Genomic DNA, 4,244 nt, shown 5'->3' on the forward strand with positions numbered 1-4,244 from the left:
ATGTTGTTGGATTCTGACCTCCCTGCACTCGAAGTGGATTTTCTGGAGCTACAAAAGCCCAATTGGCGCGCTCTCAACGGCGTTGGAAAGTAGACATCCTGGGCTTTCCAGCAATATATGATAGTCCATACTTTGCCCAAGATTTGATGGCCCAAACCGGCGTTCAAAGTCACCCTCAGAAATCCCAGCGTTAAACGCTGGAACTGGCACCCAAATGGGAGTTAAACGCCCAAACTGGCATAAAAGCTGGCGTTTAACTCCAAGAAGAGTCTCTACACGAAAATGCTTCATTGCTCAGCCCAAGCACACACCAAGTGGGCCCGAAAGTGGATTTTTATGTCTTTTACTCATCTCTGTACACCCTAGGCTACTAGTTTTCTATAAGTAGGACCTTTTACTATTGTATTTTAAATCTTTGGACATCTAGTTCTTAGATCAGACTTTGGTAGCTATCTTCATTTTATGCTATCTTAGATCATTGGGAGGCTGGCCATTCGGCCATGCCTAGACCCTGTTCTTATGTATTTTCAACGGTGGAGCTTCTACACACCATAGATTAAGGTGTGGAGCTCTGCTGTACCTCGAGTATTAATGCAATTACTATTGTTCTTCCATTCAATTCCGCTTGTTCTTGTTCTAAGATATCACTTGTTCTTCAACTTGATGAATGTGATGATCCGTGACACTCATCATCATTCTCACCTATGAACGTGTGACTGACAACCACCTCCGTTCTACCTTCGATTGGGTGAATATCTCTTGGATTCCTGATTGCACGATGCATGGTTGATCGCCTGACAACCGAGTGCTCGTCTGACAAACGAGCCAACCATTCCGTGAGATCAGAGTCTTCGTGGTATAGGCTAGAACTGATGGCGGCATTCAAGAGAATCCGGAAGGTCTAACCTTGTCTGTGGTATTCTGAGTAGGATTCAATGACTGAATGACTGTGACGTGCTTCAAACTCCTAGCAGGCGGGGCGTTAGTGACAGACGCAAAAGAATCGATGGATTCTATTCCGGCCTGACCGAGAACCGACAGCTGAATTCCGCATGCTGTGACAGAGCATATGCAATCGTTTTCACTGAGAGGATGGGAGGTAGCCATTGACAACGGTGAAACCCTACACAAGCTTGCCATGGAAAGGAATAAGAAGGATTGGATGAAGACTGTAGGAAAGCAGAGAGACGGAAGGGAAGGCATCTTCATGCGCTTATCTGAAGTTCCTACCAATGAATTACATAAGTACCTCTATCTTTATCATTGTTTATTTTCGTTCATCATCATATCATTTGAGTTTGCCTGACTAAGATTTACAAGATGACCATGGCTTGCTTCATACTAACAATCTCCGTGGGATCGACCCTTACTCGCGTAAGGTTTATTACTTGGACGACCCAGTGCACTTGCTGGTTAGTTGTGCGAAGTTGTGTAATGCCATGGTAATGAACACCAAGTTTTTGGGGTTCATGACCGGGGATTATGAGAGTTGTGAAAAGTATTGTTCACAATTTCGCGCACCAAGTATTTGGCGCCGTTGCCGGGGATTGTTAAGTTTGGACAACTGAAGGTTCATCTTGTTGCTTAGATTAGGTATTTATTTTTTTTGAAATTCTTGAAGATGAATTCTAGAGTTTCATGATGATTTGTTGAAGTCTGGCTGGCTGAGAAGCCATGTCTAATCTCATTGGACCGAGGTTTCAACTTATCATCACAAGAGCTTGTTGATCTTTATCAATCTTGCTTTTGGAGCAGTGATCTGCTAAGGCTTGGCTAGCCTCTGGCCATGTCTAGTGTTTTGGACCGAAGCTTTCTTTGAAAGCTTGGCTGGCTGTGAAGCCATGTCTAATTCCTGGACCGGAGTCTTAGACTAGCATTGCACTGATTCCTGGAATTCTCATTGAGAATTTTGATACCTTTTTCCACTTAATTTTCGAAAAACAAAAAAAAAATTTAAAAAAATCACAAAATCAAAAAAAAATTTCTTGTTTAAGTCTAGTGTCTCATCTTAAGTTTAGTGTCAACTGCATGCATTCATTCATATGTCTTAAGGATCTTCAAGTAATTCTTGATGATTTTCGTGCTCTGATCTTTAAATTCAATTGACTTGAGTGTTTTGTGGTCTCATATGCATTCTCATTAGTGTCAGTAGTATACAAACTGCTAAGTTTGGTGTCTTGCATGCATTGTTATTTGATTCTTGTTGCATTTTGATTTTTCCTTATTATTAAAAATCCAAAAATATTTTTAATTTGTGTCTTCTCAAGTCAATAATACAGAGAATTGAAGATTCAGAACATACAGCAGAGGAATTATACAGAAAAAGCTGGGCGTTCAAAACGCCCAGTGAAGAAGGACAGACTGGCGTTTAAACGCCAGCCAGGGTACCTGGTTGGGCGTTTAACGCCCAAAAAGGTATAGTTTTGGGCGTTAAACGCCAGAATGTGCACCATTCTGGGCGTTTAACGCCAGGATGGCACAAGGGGGAAGATTCTGTTTTTCAATGCAATTTTTTTCAGGTTTTCAAAGTTTTTCAAAATCAAATCTTTTCCAAATCATATCTTTTCAATCATATGTTTTCAAAATTGATTTCTTTCTATCTTTAAAGATACTTGCTACCAATTAATGATTTGATTCAACAATTCAAGTATGTTGCCTTTTCTGTTGAGAAAGGTTTAATGTTTGAATCATATCTTTTCTTGTTAGCCAAGTTTTTAATTTTCAGAATCAAATCTTTTTAAAATGTTTTTCAAATCATATCTTCTCAATCACATCTTTTTAAAACCAATCATATTTTCTTAACCACATCTTTTTCAAAATAATTTTCAATCAAATCTCTTTGATTTCTAATTTTAAAATCTTTTTCAAAAATCACTTCACTTCTTTCCCACTTTCATTTTCGAAAATTAAGTAATGTTTTTCAAAAATGTTTTCAAAATTTTTACTTAATTTTCGAAAATCACTTCCCTTCTTCTCACATCCTTCTATTTGTGGACTAACACTATTCCTTAATGCAAAATTCGAACTCCATCTCCTTTGATAAGTTCGAATTTTCTACTTCTGTCTTCTACTCTTCTTTTTCTCTGACACTTCAAGGAATCTCTATACTGTGACATAGAGGATTCCACATTTTCTTGTTCTCTTCTCTTTCTTATGAGCAGGAGCAAAGACAAAGGCATTCTTGTTGAGGCTGATCCTGAACCTGAAAGGACCTTGAAGAGAAAGCTCAGAGAAGCCAAAGCACAACTCTCTTTAGAGGACCTGACAGAATTCTCCAAAGAAGAAGAACATATGGCAGCCGAAAACAACAATGCCAACAATGTAAGGAAGGTGCTGGGTGACTTTACTGCACCTACTCCCGATTTCTATGGGAGAAGCATCTCTATCCCTGCCATTGGAGCAAACAACTTTGAGCTCAAGCCTCAATTAGTTTCTCTAATGCAACAGAATTGCAAGTTCCATGGACTTCCACTGGAAGATCCTCATCAGTTTTTAGCTGAGTTCTTGCAAATCTGTGACACTGTCAAGACTAATGGGGTTGACCCTGAGGTCTACAGACTTATGCTATTCCCTTTTGCTGTAAGAGACAGAGCTAGGACATGGTTGGACTCACAACCTAAAGAAAGCCTGGACTCTTGGGAAAAGCTAGTCAATGCCTTCTTGGCAAAGTTCTTTCCACCTCAAAAATTGAGTAAGCTTAGAGTGGAAGTCCAAACCTTCAGACAGAAGGAAGGAGAATCCCTCTATGAAGCTTGGGAAAGATACAAACAATTAATCAGAAAGTGTCCTTCTGATATGCTTTCTGAATGGAGCATCATAGGTATTTTCTATGATGGTCTCTCTGAACTATCCAAGATGTCTTTGGATAGCTCTGCAAGAGGATCTCTTCATCTGAAGAAGACGCCTACTGAAGCTCAAGAACTGATTGAAATGGTTGCAAATAACCAATTCATGTACACTTCTGAAAGAAATCCTGTGAACAATGGGACTAGTCAGAAGAAAGGGGTTCTTGAGATTGACACTCTGAATGCCATATTGGCTCAGAACAAAATATTGACTCAACAAGTCAATATGATTTCTCAAAGTCTGTCTGGAATGCAAAATGCACCAAGCAGTACTAAGGAGGCTTCATCTGAGGAAGAAGCTTATGATCCTGAGAACCCTTCAATAGAAGAGGTGAATTACATGGGAGAACCCTATGGAAACACCTACAATCCTTCATGGAGGAATCATCCAAATCTTTC

The 4,244-nt window shown here is 39.6% G+C and overlaps 1 non-coding gene across 1 annotated transcript; it reads right to left on the reverse strand.

The window, feature by feature from the left end:
- Window positions 1–3,693: 3,693 nt before the first annotated feature.
- Window positions 3,694–3,801, reverse strand: LOC112719305 (small nucleolar RNA R71). Its single transcript, XR_003161611.1, has one exon. It is a non-coding gene; the product is annotated as a small nucleolar RNA R71 (small nucleolar RNA).
- Between the last annotated feature and the right edge of the window lie 443 nt (window positions 3,802–4,244).

This window comes from Arachis hypogaea, chromosome 10 (assembly GCF_003086295.3).
Source record: "Arachis hypogaea cultivar Tifrunner chromosome 10, arahy.Tifrunner.gnm2.J5K5, whole genome shotgun sequence".
In the NCBI taxonomy this organism is placed as follows: domain Eukaryota; kingdom Viridiplantae; phylum Streptophyta; class Magnoliopsida; order Fabales; family Fabaceae; genus Arachis; species Arachis hypogaea.